This window comes from Mobula birostris, chromosome 21, assembly GCF_030028105.1.
Source record: "Mobula birostris isolate sMobBir1 chromosome 21, sMobBir1.hap1, whole genome shotgun sequence".
In the NCBI taxonomy this organism is placed as follows: domain Eukaryota; kingdom Metazoa; phylum Chordata; class Chondrichthyes; order Myliobatiformes; family Myliobatidae; genus Mobula; species Mobula birostris.
In genome coordinates this window covers 32107115-32122343 of record NC_092390.1, presented here as the reverse complement: position 1 = coordinate 32122343, position 15229 = coordinate 32107115, and the positions used below count along the sequence as shown (strand labels likewise).

General features: G+C 41.6%; 1 protein-coding gene across 4 annotated transcripts in view; it reads left to right on the top strand.

The window, feature by feature from the left end:
- The window catches only part of LOC140185698 (cGMP-dependent protein kinase 1), an 815177-nt gene that overhangs the window by 109950 nt on the left and 689998 nt on the right, over window positions 1-15229 (top strand). The window lies entirely within an intron of this gene.

The following is a 15229-nucleotide window of genomic DNA, read 5'->3' as shown; positions in this document are numbered from 1 at the left end:
GACTGCATGAAACTGCAGAGTTGTTGACAAAGCTCAGGCCGTCATGCAAATCAGCCTCCTCTCTGAGGTCTGTTTAGACTTTTCACTACTTTAATAAAGCAGGCAGAATAATTCAGGACCCCACCCACCTGGGACATTCTTTCTTCTCCCCTGCACGATTGTGCGGAAGATACAGAAGCCTGAAAGCACATACCACAGGCTTAACAGTTTTAAGCCAAGCATCATTAACTGTGGTCACATCATCGATGCACAAGGATTACATAAGTGCGCTGAGAAAAATTTGAGCAGTGGTGGATGCCCCAAAGCCAAGGATGTGTCACAGTTGTAGACCTTTTAGGATTTGTCAATTACTGTAACAGATTCCTGCCAAGCCTGGCTACTGTGTTCCACCCCTTGAACTCATTACTACAGATCGGGAGAAATGGCAATGGACAGAGCAATATAAGGTGGCTTTCCAAAAGGTAAAGGAAATGGTGACGTCAGACACTGTACTCAGCACATTATGATCCACATCGTCCATTGAATCTTGTCATGCACTGGCCAACACATCCAGAGGAAAGGTGTCCAGAACTGTCAGAACAATTTCCTGCAGTCCCAGAGTCAATTCCTGCAACCACTATGGAGGAGACTCCAGAACCTGAGCAACACACATCAAAGCTGCTGGTGAACGCAGCAGGCCAGGCGACATCTCTAGGAAGAGGTACAGTCGACGTTTCAGGCCGAGACCCTTCGTCAGGACTAACTGAAGGAAGAGTTAGTAAGAGATTTGAAAGTTGGAGGGGGAGGGGGAGATCCAAAATGATAGGAGAAGACAGGAGGGGGAGGGATGGAGCCAAGAGCTGGACAGGTGATTGGCAAAGGGGATATGAGAGGATCATGGGACAGGAGGTCCAGGGAGAAAGACGGGGGGGGGGGACCCAAAGGATGGGCAAGGGGTATAGTCAGAGGGAGAAAAAGGAGAGTGAGAGAAAGAATGTGTGTATAAAAATAAATAACGGATGGGGTACGAGGGGGAGGTGGGGCATTAACGGAAGTTGGAGAAGTCGATGTTCATGCCATCAGGTTGGAGGCTACCCAGACGGAATATAAGGTGTTGTTCCTCCAACCTGAGTCTGGCTTCATTTTTACAGTAGAGGAGGCCGTGGATAGACGTGTCAGAATGGGAATGGGACGTGGAATTAAAATGTGTGGCCACTGGGAGATCCTGCTTTCTCTGGCAGACAGAGCGTAGGTGTTCAGCAAAGCGGTCTCCCAGTCTGCATCGGGTCTCACCAATATATAGAAGGCCACATCGGGAGCACCGGACACAGTATATCACCCCAGTCGACTCACAGGTGGAATGTTGCCTCACCTGGAAGGACTGTTTGGGGCCCTGAATGGTGGTAAGGGAGGAAGTGTAAGGGCATGTGTAGCACTTGTTCCGCTTACAAGGATAAGTGCCAGGAGAGAGTTGAGTGGGGAGGGATGGGGGGGGGGACGAATGGACAAGGGAGTCGCGTAGGGAGCGATCCCTGCGTAAAGCAGAGAGAGTGGGGGAGGGAAAGATGTGCTTCGTGGTGGGATCCCATTGGAGGTGGCAGAAGTTACGGAGAATTATATGTTGGACCCGGAGGCTGGTGGGGTGGTAGGTGAGGACCAGGGGAACCCTATTCCTAGTGGGGTGGCGGGAGGATGGAGTGAGAGCAGATGTACGTGAAATGGGGGAGATGTGTTTGAGAGCAGAGTTAATAGTGGAGGAAGGGAAGCCCCTTTCTTTAAAAAAGGAGGACATCTCCCTCGTCCTGGAATGAAAAGCCTCATCCTGAGAGCAGATGTGGCGGAGATGGAGGAATTGCGAGAAGGGGATGGCATTTTTGCAAGCGACAGGGTGGGAAGAGGAATAGTCCAGATAGCTGTGAGAGTCAGTCAGCTTATAGTAGACATCAATGGATAAGCTGTCTCCAGAGACAGAGACAGAAAGATCTAGAAAGGGGAGGGAGGTGTCGGAAATGGACCAGGTAAACTTGAGGGCAGGGTGAAAGTTGGAGGCAAAGTTAATAAAGTCGACGAGCTCAGCATGCGAGAACCTGAGATTGTTTCATAGCCACAAGTCTCACTTGTCAGAAAAGTTAGGAAAGACGTTATCTCACAAGTAAGAAAGCTTCCACAACAATTAATCTTTAAGCTTGAAGGGGACAATTTAAAATTTGTTATGCTATGGATGTCTATATAGTAGCTGCATTTTATATATAGGAGTAGGAGTTTCAATCTAAGCAGGGAGGAGTGTAGTGTATTTAATATTTCAGTAATATATAAGTAATATTTTAAATATATTGTTTGAAGTATTCGTGTTCATTTAAATAATTAATTACAGTTCAAAAGTAAAAGTAAGTGAATGGCATTCGTCATCATGCCATCATGTCATCTACAGTATGCACCCACCTCACTTAAAGTTAAAATGAAACTAAGACACGCATTCTGGACTCTCCACACTTTACTTCCAAATTTCCAAATAGATCAATGTTTTGAAGTCTCAAAGTGGACAAGACCAAAGGGATGTTTGTTGACTTTTGGAAGGTGGAGGCTGACTACTTCTGACTGCACAAACATGGCTGCTCTGTGGAGAGAATTAGGAGCACCAGGTTTCTGGGAGTGCACGTAATGGACAATCTCATCTGGTCCCTCAACACCACCCCTATGGTCAAGAAAGCACAGCAGCATCTCCATTTCCTGAGGAGATTGAGGTGAGTGAGGCTCGCCCTCACCCACCCCCAATTTAACCAGTTTTTCCAGGAGCACCATCGAGAGTGCCCTGACCATCTGTGTTACCATCTGGTTTGGGGATTGAAGGCATAAGTCCCTAAAAGGATTGCGGTGACTGCAGAGAGGATCTTCGGATTCTTCCTTCCACTTGTTAGAGATATTTATCAGTAGTGCTGCATATGAAGGGCCCTTGGCGTTGTGATTGGTCCCTCTTGTCCGTCCAACAATCTCTTTGACCCCCGACCATCAGGCAGGAGGTGCCGCAGCATTAGGGGAAAAACTGTTAGGATGGAAAGCAACTTTTCCCTCAGCCGTAAGACTGCCGAACTCCCTGCCACCACTCAGATCTGATCATGAGGGAAATGTCAGTAGTGTTACACTATTTACTTTTTAAACTTGTATCATATGTGCACCTTACTGTTTGTGGTAATATTTGTGTTGTGCGTGTGTGAGTTATATGTTCTGTGTCGTGCACCTTGGTCCAGAGGAATGTTGTTTCACTTGGCAGTATACATGTGTACGGTTGAATAATAATAAACTGAACTTGAACTTGACGACAGTCACTGTGGCAGGTTACCACGTTCCCCTTAAGCACCGGTCTAAGTGAAGCCTGTTTGAGGCAGGTGGATACCTTTGACTTCTGAAGCAAGAGGTTAAAGACATCAGTGAAAACTCCAGCCAGTTGATCAGCACAGGTCTTCAGTACTCGACCAGGTACCCTGCATTGCACTTTCTCTGTAGCCGTTGCACTTCATTCAGCATTTTTATTGTTTTACTTTGTTCTGTCCAAATGGACTGTGTAATGATTTGGTCTGTATGAACAGTATGCGAGATGAGCTTTTCACTGTACGAGGAGTGGTTGATAAGTTCGTGGCCTAAGGTAGACGGAGTCAATTTTAGAAAACCTAGCACATTTATTTTTCCTACGTTTACACACTTAGTCCAGTGGTCGTGGAGCATACGGATCCCTTCTTTGTAGAAGTCGGTGTCTCGCACCTCCAGAAAGTGGTCCACAGCAGGGCTGATTGATAAGTCTGTGGCCTAAGGTAGAAGGAGATGAGTTATTAACTTTCTGCATTTTCACTCAAAGAGTTGAACTGCACATGCATGTAACGCAAGCTGTATAACATCTCCTTCTGCCTTAGGCCACGGACTTATCAATCACCCCTGCTGTGGACCACTTCTACAAAGAAGAGATCCGTATGCTTAACAACCGCTGGACTAAGTGTGTACATGTAGAAGGGCACTATGTTGAAAAGTAAATGTGCTAGGTTTTCTCAAATTGACTCCTTCTACCTTAGGCCACGAACTTATCAATCACCCCTCGTATCATGGTACATGTGACAATAACACACCGATATAATACAAGACAGTAATAGTTGAGCTGAGCTTTAGAACTTCGAATAAAATTTGAGCTTGTTAAACATTTAACGGTAAGCCTGGACATTATGTACACAAACATATGCATACACAGACATAATGATGCACAGCATTTACCCAAGCATGCATCTTTTCTGTGTGTCCACATTATTATACTTGAACATGCATGTACTACACTCATTTGGAGATGCTCATATTGCACATGACCACACATATATGCACATTCAAGTAATATTTGTGATCAGATTTATCAAACAAGTTAAATTTAACTTGGCTAAAGACCCATGTTCACCTGGATGGCTCTTAATGTCGGTACTTGATTGGATTACCGAGGCAACCATGGAGAAGGTGATTCATTCCCTCTCCTGTGATATAGATCCGCTGGGAAAGCCCGGATTGATAAATCTTTTTGGCTTAATACTTGAATGTGCTATACAAGCATGCCCAATTGTATGTGATCACAAGTAGAAAGAAAGGATCCTTTCAGTTGTGTGAGCTGTTTGCTGTTGTGCACAGGTCCTTCATACTGCTGCCTGATGGCAGAAGGGTATGACTGCAGTCGCAGTTGGCCCACCTAGTACATCCCCACCCATTAACAGGTGGGGTGAGGAATAATTTCTTGTGGGTGAGCATGCCAGTGGCATTTTTGCTTACCTGGCCAGCATCAGCACCTGGGAAATGCGTGTGGGCTTTAACAGTTCTTCAAGGGAGTGATCTACAATAATGATATCCTAGGGCAGAGGTTGCACGGTTTTGCAATTCCACGGTGTATTTAATACAACTGGCAATGTCCATTTCATCACAGAGGCACACAGCACGGGAGCAAGTCCTGGGTGGTTCAATGGCACAGCAGGTAGAACTGTAACCTCATAGCTCCAGTGATTCAGGTTCAGTTCCTGATCTCTGGTTTCTGGACTGTGTGTGTGTGTGTGTCCCATACTCTGGAGGATCTTCAGACTGTCCTTGCTCTGGCAGTGAGAGCGTACAGCAGGATGGGGCTGACTGTCAATGCCACCAAGATAGAAGTGGTTTGCCAATGGAGTACCAGTGTCCCACCCACTCTACCTGCCTTCACTGTTAGTGATGAAAGCTGTCAGTAGTGCCATCTTTCAAATATCTGGGGAGCATTCTCTCAGGATAGCGGCCTTGACAACGACATCGAGAGCCCATTAAACAGGCATCAGCTGCCTTTGGGAGAATTCGGTGTTGAGTCTTTCAGAACAGGAGCCTTTGTCCCTCCAAAAAGGTCGCCGTATACCAAGCGGTCTGCGTCACCACCCTCCTTTATAGCTGTGAAGCTTGGGTAACCTACAGCCGTCACATCAAGTCCTTGGAGCGCTTCCACATAAGCTGCCTCCAGCACATCCTGGGAATTACCTGGCGTGAGCGGTGCCTCACACTGAAATAAAGACCAGCTGCAGAAGTATTGAGGCCATGATCACCCAGTGTCAGCTGCAGTGGCTGGGGCACGTGATAAGGATGCCCCCATGTTGGCCACCCAGCAGAACGTTATACGGCCAGCTACATCATGGTCGACACTCAGCTGGAAGGCTGAAGAAGCGCTATAAGGATCAGATGAAGAATGTTTTAAGGAAGTGCAAGATTAGACCAAAGGACCTGGAGGATGTTGCTGCTGACTGTACCACTTGGCGACAGCTGTGTGGGGACGGGGTTCGTATTCTGGAGATGGAAAGAACAACCAGAAGACAGCAGAAGAGAGCCAGGAGAAATGCGGCCATGGTTGCCACCACTACCACATATACATGTCCCACCTGCAATAGAGCTTGTGGGTCCAGGATAGGTCTGTATAGTCGTCAAAGATCTCATTGTTAAAGGAGTGGACGTCGTCATCTGATTTCGATGGACAACCGAAGAAGAGAAGAATTGTGTGCGTGTGTCGTTTGCATGTCCTTGCTGTGACTGTCTGGTTTCATCACACATCCTAAGGAGATGTGGACTGACAACTGTAAGATGCCCCATGTCTGTGGGTGACTGGCAGAATAAGGGATGGAGAGGAAGAAGTTGATGGGAAAGTGGGGAATATATTCCAGGGAAGTAAATCAAGCAAATGGTTTTGCTCCGTGAGACTTGATGGGCCAAACTTTCCTCCTCCTTTGTCATATAGAAATATGATATATGGAGGCCATTTTGATCATCAGCCACCAAAAAAGAGCAAAAAAAGATTACCGGAAGGAGAAATCAATATTCATAACATCAGGTTGGAGGCTACCTTGATGGAATATGAGGTGTTGTTCCCACCCTGAGAGTGGCTTCATTGTGGTAAAAGAGAAGGCCCCATCGGAACGGGAATGGGGATAGGAATTAAAATAGATACACAATATTTATTTTGTCTTTGCAGCATGTTCGATACAATGGAGCAATTTGTTTCCTCTAAACTTGATGATACCAATATGTATAATTTAAAAACACTCCTTGAGTGTTGGTGCCGGGTGAATTCAGGAAGAAACTTACAGTTAAATTTGGTATTGTGGCTAAGGTGTTTATATCTTGTATCAATATTCTGACTTCAGGTTCATTGGGAGTTCATAATTCTGACACTGAAAACTGTCTTGCTCCTCAAGAATAATTCAGCTGTGAAGTTAGCAGCAGACCACTTTATTGACATAATAATGTGTGAATCCTTCCGTCTTGCAAAATGACTTGAGTAAATCCTGGGTGACAAGCTGCTTTGGCTGATATAAGAAGATGCTGAGAGAGGACAGCCAGAGTCATGGATTCATCTTGCTATTGCTGCTCTGTTTTTTTTTTAACAATTTTTAGATATTGATTAGGAAATCAGCAAGTTGAGAACTGAGATACAAGAAGTAACTGGACGTCCAAAGCCAAAGTCAAAATAAATTTATTATCAAAGAGGATATATTGTATGTCACCAAATGCAATCTTGAGATTCATTTTCTTGCAGATACAGGAAAATAAAGAAATACAATAGAATATATGATAAACAATGACTGACAACAAACCAATAAGCAAAAGAAGGCAAATTGTAATAATCGTTTTTGCCAATTAAGAATAAATAATTAAATAAACAATACTGAGAACATGAGTTGTTTCCCAGTGCAGAAAGCTCCTTTTCTCATGCAGAATGAAGACATTAGACTTTTTAAAAAAACAAGTTCTTCATTTTGATAATGTGTTTAATTGTGTGTGATATGCAAGAATTATTAAAAAAAGGACAGATTTCACAGTCCACATCGCTGGTTGTACACAAATATATTGGCTAGAATTTCTAACGTATTGCAATGGTTTTGTGGTACGGACTTTTGTGATAATTATTTCCCCATGTGCACTTAAGTGGGAAATTGTCATTACAAAGTTTGCAGTTGGAAGTGAATCAAAGACTTGTGGAAGGAATAGTCACTTTGAACACAGGAAAAATGTGTTTGGAATCTCATTGAAGGTGGTATGGGTTGAAAATTTCAGGAGCCTGGCAGTCAGATCAAAGTTAGGAACAAAGCTTGATTTGGAGTCAATATAAGAAATACTGCTGTATCTGGTGGGCTTGGAGGGATGTGTGCGATAAGATTGACTGGGAGGCAAGGGAGGAATGGAGCAGTGGAAGGCAGGAGGTCGCTTGAGGGAATCATGGGGTAGAGGAGCAAGGCAAATCACCCAACCAGGGCCTTTGGTGTGGTGGAACCCTAAGTCAGGAGGTTGGGCGGCTCCCTGGGGATCACAGGGTACTGGTGGAGGTACCAGTTTTAGTGTGTGACTGGCCCAAGGACATGGTTGAGTATTTCACTGGCCTCAGACTGGCTGTGTTTTTGGGAAGCTGAGTTGACCTGAGAGTGCCTAGTGATAAAGTGTTCATACCCCCACAGTGCATGGACTCTGATACAGAATCATTCTGGAGTCTTAAGGGTGACTTGTGATAGGATATGGCAGTTGAAGTTTCTGAAAGATGCAGAAAGATCCAAATGTTATGATGTTTTACCCATGGAAAATTCAATATTTAATTCCATATCACTGCAAAACATAACTTAATGCAAATGGATTTCCTGGTAATTGCCTCAGGGCGAGGGCTAAACTGGAAAGGACAGGGATGATCAAAACAATCTTCCCTCAGAGGGTGGTGAATCTTTGAAATCCCCACTGCTGGTGGTTGTGAATACTCAGTGCTTCTAGAACTCGTTAAGGAATCAAGCAGTGTGCAGATATGCTTGAGAACTAGCGATTAGTCGTGATCTCGCTGCTATGAAGCCCAGTTCAAACAACTGCAATGCTCACTCTTAAAGTATTTTTCCTATATTTCAGTATGTAGTCAAAGATTTGTTAAGACATTTCATACTTTAATGAAACAACTACTGTAAACTTCAAAATATTTAAAAAATACATTTATATAAACTGTACCTGCTACATCAGATACAATGATATTGAAACCAAGAAAGAAAAATAGAAGTCCAGATGAAGGGTCTCTACACAAAACATCAACCATCCATTTCCTTCCATAGATGCTGCCTGGTCCACTGAGTTCCTTCTGCAGCTTGTTTTTTGCTTCAGAAAAAAAATAAAATAGCACTTGTTGAAAGGCACAAACTTCAGCTCTCAGGAATCTTAAATTAGAGCAGAAATACCCATCAGACTAGGCAGTTCCAAGGTCTTATCATTTCTTTATATGTTTTGTTTGTGGAAGTTCTTCTTTGTTTACAATCCTAAGAGATTCATTATGGCAGATGTAATGTTAAAACTCATAATTGTGAATTGAAAGCAATTGAAGCACTGGGCAATATCCTTCTGGTTTATCTACAATAAAGATGTAACAAATTACTTTTGAAATTATTAATGAAAGAGAAGTGTTTTGAAGAGAGTATGGTGTGTTAAAAAAAAAGGTAACAGGAATTATGCCATTTTGAGCAGATGGAGCCCATCAGCCGTGGCTGGCAGCTCATCTAGGAGAAGGAAAATTGTGTGAACTCAAACATGCGCTGCCTTGTGGCTATACTCACTCATAGGGAAGTCTTCGGTAGTAAAACCCAAGGAAAAATCCAGAGCTGGAGTCCCTAAAGGCAGTCCTACATTGAGTTCAACATGGCCTGGCAACTCCTGCGACACTACTGATGCCAAACTGTATCAGTCTTGCCGTTCCTTTGGATTCATTAACTGTGTCGGGGGTGAAGGAAGCTGCTACATGGGCAACAGCTTGCTCTCCATATTGTACTTGCCTGGCTTGCATACTGGCGAGCATATCAACTTCAATGTAGACAGCTAGGACACAACTTCCTTGGTCAACCCTGACCAACAGAGGGCCGCTGATAAGTAAGGGTACTTGCCATCACTTATAAGTACGCTATGGCAAGTAATTAAAAGTCCCGATGGAAAAGGTATGGGAAAAAATTCACAGCAATGTATAAGAGCAGCCCAATTAATGTTGCAATTACGAAGAAAGGCTGTGTTTATACTGTAAAAAAGTAAGATTAATGACAATCTAATGGGGATAAACACCAGTGAAATTACATCTAGCGTTATATTTCTAGAGAACTGTGCCACATGAAGCAGAATCATCCATCGTGGCTCTGCATTCTTGCATAATATTCCACTCTTTCTTGTCACATCTCTCCAGTATTTCTTTCTTATTTTAGATAACTCTCCTAAGTCCCAACAAAATTTGATTCATTTATTTAGGAAGGAATATATGGCTTTGTTTTTGCTGACTGCCAGGTCAGAAATCAAGTATGTTAGATTCAGTTTTGATAGGGGAAGAGAACAGAATATATTTTCACAGTAAGTTAACTGTACATGCAATGTTTTAGCAGAAGTGGATGAAACTACAACATAAATTGGAAGTGCCTAAGTCTTCATCAAACATGAATATAAAAAGAATAGTACGGGCAGGGAAATGGGATCGGAGCAGATTGTTCCAGTAAGATCCTCACAATGGTCTAAATAGCTTTCTGTATTGTAAGTTATCTCAAAATTGATGTAACTGATATATAGATTTTCCTTGCTATAGAGTTAGCCTCTTCTATTTTCTTGAGAACTTGGTGAATAAACCAGAAGGCACTGACAGTAATCTTCTTCAATTCCTAAATGCCCATTTATCCAGCAAGAAAGCTGGATTTATTTTTGCTGCTATGCACTTTGGAATGGTTATTCTATATTTGTTATGCTAGAGGTACGTCTGTATTTCATTTAAAAATATAGGGGTGATCATTTGATCAGTATGAGGCAGTGGAGTTTACAAGTACTGATAAAGCAGCACACCCAATTCAATGAAATACTTCAGGACTCCTCTTTACAGAGTATTTGATCTGGCACTGAATAGGAATTGGGTTAGGATTTAGAGGTGGCTAAAGTAAAAGTGTGACATATAGATTGGAGAGATGTAACAAAAAATTCAGAGAATTATGTCAAGACAGATAAGATTATGTACATAATACAGAAGTGAAGAGCCAACATCAATAAATGTTCTGTCAGCATTAATGATATGGTACTCCAGACATAGTGGAGCAGAAGATACATTTAACTAAAATATTAGAGATAATTGCATGAGTAACACTTTGGAGACATTTATGAATGTGAGGAAAAAATCTAAATTTTTGCAATTAGAGTTTGAAGAGCCTTAGTAAGGCGTGCAGTGAATATTAGAACATAGGACAGTACAAGCCCTTTGGCCCATAATGTTATGCTGACCTACATAAACCTACTCCATGATCAATCTAACCCTTCCCTCCTTCACAGCCCATACCCCTCCCTTTTTCTTACATCCATGTTCCTATCTAAGATACTCTTAAATGTCCTTATTGCATTAGCCTCTACAACCACCCCTGGCAATACTTTCTATACACCTACCACTCTCTGTGTAAAAAAAACGTACCCCTGACAATCTCTCCTACACTTCCCTCCACTCACCTTCAATGATTCCTCTGGTATTGGCCTTTGCCACCATAGAAAAAGGTGCTGGCTGTCCACAATATCTGTAAACTTATACACCTCGCTCTTCCTCCTTCTCTCCAAAGTTAAAAGCGCTGTCTCACTTAATCCTTTATCATATGCCATGAAAACTGAGCCAGTTTGTGTCAAAACAGGTGTAGAAGGTAAAGTTTTGGCTGAATTGGAGTTTTGTTTTTTTTAATCAATTTGAAAAATTGGATCTGAAGATGGCAGTGTCACAAATATTGGACTAATGTATTAATTCACGAATCAAAATACATATCCCTATGGGTGACAATCAAGTTGAAACATTTTAGTGGTGGGCAATATTCTGGATGCAGAGGATATGATCATGGTAATGGGGAATGATATAAAGTTTGAGTTTCAGCTCAAGAGAAGAATAATGGGTGATAGTCTGATTAAAACTGGAATGGTCATGTAGTCATCTGAAGATGGAGTTTTTAACAAGTCAGATTGGGCTTCAGCCTTGTAAGTATGAGATCAATAGCCAGATTATACGTAACTTTTTGTTAGCAGCCAACACTAGAGAAGCACTGTTGAGGATAGTGGCACATTGTGAAGCTGGTGGTCATCCAGAGAGATTTGGAAATTTGACTCCAGTCTGCTGTGGCGTAACATGTATGAGAAGACTGAGGAATAAGGATGGATGGATTTCTAAGACATTTGATTAAGTTTATGGATCATTATAACAATATAATGTTTGTGACAACTATGGCATTACAATTAAATATGGTTTACTTCTAATTGCCTTTTATGCTCTTGCAATTAGACAGTTCTTGTGACTAATGCTACATTTATTCTTTCAGTGAAAGCTACTAGCTTCATTGGTGCCTCCGCCAGCTTCTGTCATTCTGATGGATTAGGTAGCAAAACAGTTTATTAATTTTCTGGATATATCCTACAGGCATTATTATTATCACAGGAACTGTTTTATTTACGTGATAATACTATTAGTTGCTTCTCTGTAAAGATAAACTTGCAACAAAGAAGGCAGGTGGCCCTGATATATTTTCCTACTGTTACTGACATTCAGCTTATTCCCTTGAGACCAGGATTTATATTTGCATAAAGGACAGACCATTAATTATCCTGCTTTAGCTAATTTTATGGTTATTCATATTTGTTTTAGTTAATGACTGATGGAATAATTAATTAAATGTCACAGCAATTATTGACCAGTATTAATATTGAACTGCAGTCTGAAAAAACCCATTCATTGTGGTATTAGCGATTTGAGAAGGGATGATGCAGAACAAAGTCTAGTTTCTATGGAGTTATAAAATAGATATGTAATCTTTGAGTAGGTCACAAAATAAGCATAGATTGTTTTTACTATATTCTGATAGTTATATTCAATACCTTACCACCATAGGAAAAGATTTATGCATGCATATGCTAACAGTTAAGTAGCCGGCCGGAGCTGGAGTGAGATCCGCACTGGACTTTGAGGTGAAGGGTTCCTGGTTTGAATCTGGCCGGCTCCTTGCACTCTTTCCATCCATGTTGAGTTGAGCATCGAGCTAGCATAAAAAAAAAAGACAAAAATGCTAAACAAATGGCAAGGTTACCGCCCAATGCGCCACAAGGCGCAGAAAGGAACAGCAACAACACTAACCATTAAAGATAAGCACTTACTTTAATTTGGGGAGTATTTGTTGTTGAACTTAAATTTAACACTGTCTATTTAGCTTTGTTGTAACATAATGTGTACTGTTAAGTTGGTATTCCATTTTGTCTTAATCCTTTAAGGAATTTAATTCCTGATCTTTAGCCTTTGTATCGTAGATTATTCTCAAGTCTATGGAGCGGAGGTGTTTAGGTGTTGTTGAGCCTATATTTCAACGGTGTGCAAGTTCCATTTGAGAAATTACGATTGATGTGTTTGATTTGCGAGTGCTTTTTATACATGGCCTCATCATGAGGAAATACCTTCCCTTTAATCTGCAGTACTCCATGAAACCAAATCAGTATTACTTTATGTATGAGAGTAAGATGATTCCTCCCCGTCAGTATGTTGTAGCACCATGGAGTAGTGCTGAGAGATGCTACTTAATCACCCGTTCTTCAAAGAAAATTTCCATTGCAGCATTCATTGAATGATTTGACACATGGTAAATATAAATTTATTTTGTGAAGTTACTCATGTACCTGGTAGGTTCATGTATAATATATGGTTATAGAAAATAATAATCATGCTGTGTATGTAAATAACAATTACTGTAAGGTAAGGCAGAATTAAGTCTCCCCTCTAGTTTCGAGGCACCTGATGTCCTGAACAAATTGCCGTGGTTTAGACTGTACCATCACTTCCTGAATAGTCCAATGTCTTCCCCAAAATATGTTACTCACTTTGTAGTTTAGGATTACTTGCTTTCACTCTGATTTTTGTAGGTTATGAGGTGACAATTTAGGCAGAGGGTGGTGAATCCATGGAATTTGTTGCTACGGGCGGCAGTGGAGGCCAAGTCATTGGGTGTATTTAAGGCAGAGATTGATAGGTATCTGAGTAGCCAGGGCATCAAAGGTTATGGTGAGAAGGCGGGGCAGTGGGACTAAATGGGAGAATGGATCAGCTCATGATAAAATGGTGGAGCAGACTCAATGGGCCAAATGGCCGACTTCTGCTCCTTTGCCTTATGGTCTTATGGTCTTATGGACAATGAAGCCAGTATGGGAATGACTAACTCTTCCACAGATGGGGCAGGACTTGGCTGACATAAGCTTATGAGTTGCCAATATGTCTACATTGATGAAGTACTTCATTCATTGATGTCCTAATGGACTTGTTGATAGTAACCTCCGTCTGCCATTTGTACGTGGCCTCCATTGCTCCTGATGCAAGTTCTCAGAGTTCTCCACACCTTTCCAAATGCCCTTCCTCTACAGTTGGTGGTTATGGGCCATCAACTCCCAGGAGTCAGTGTGAATGTTGTATAGTTTCAAGGAGGTTTTCAGCATGTTACTGAATCTTTCTCTGCTGCCTTTCACATTATCCTGACCAATGTTCGCTTGAGCATATATATAAAATTTCAAAACAAATCAAGTTGTCATGGTCATGTTAACATACAATTTCTTTTGGGACCAGCACTGATTACTGCCCAATTTTTCATCAGAAGCTTTACACCCTGTACTTTTGGAATTACTAATAATTCTAGCGAATTCTTTATTGTAAATGGGTCTTTAACCAGGAAATTTCGAGTTCCTTTTGCATCCAATAAAACATTTTGTTAAAATCCGATGTGATGGCAAATAGTTCAGGAAGTGATATTATTATATGATTAAGGGAAATGTCTATTGAGTTTCCTAGTTTAGGCTAAGTAAATGTTTAGCAACAAAGATCAATGCTTGGAAAATAAAAGTAGACATTTAACTCCATAAAAGATTCTCTCCAGGCTGTTTAAATTTGTCCTGCTATTTAATTAGATCTTGGTTGATCTGCTTTATACAGTATCCCTTAATTTTTCTGACAAAAACCTACAGCCTAGAAATGTTAGTATGTTAAGGGTGTGTTCGTTGATTTTGGCAATGGTGCGTGAATGACTGATTCAGAAGTGGTAGTGTCACCATAAACGGAGGCACCTGAGGCCAAGGCCTTGTTGATAATTAGCTGGCATTGCACTTTCCCAGTGTCAGTTATATGCTATCTGAGACCATGGTGATGTCAGACTGGGAGAGATGCCTTGCAAACATAGACTTGATAGGGACCAGGAACCTATGCCTAGGATGAGGGTGAGAAGGGAGGGTTGGAGAAAGGCTGAATGAGGGTTTTGTGGGAACATTTGAAACTATGGAGATTCGGACTGTGTGTGAAAAACCCTGAAGATAAATTGTTAGAATAGGACATAGCTCAGTGAGTTCCCAGTCGTCATGGAAATATAGTTTTCCCAGGAGTGCCTGAGAGCGACACCGGTCAGGGAGTTGCCATTTAATGTCTGAGGGATTGAAATCGACTAAAAGTGATTGTTACTCTGTTTATTTCTGTAATGAGTATATTTACAGCTGTGTTGAAATGTAATAAACAGCACATCTTAATCCAATTTACAGGCTTATCCCCTTCAGACTTAAAAGCTCTAATTATCACCACATCCCAGCCTTTCTGGGGGATAGACTGAAAGTGTTCTATTACTCTTCATTGGAAAATATCCTAATTACACTTCTGCCTAGTATAAACCAAAATTTTAGGATTATGTCCCATTTT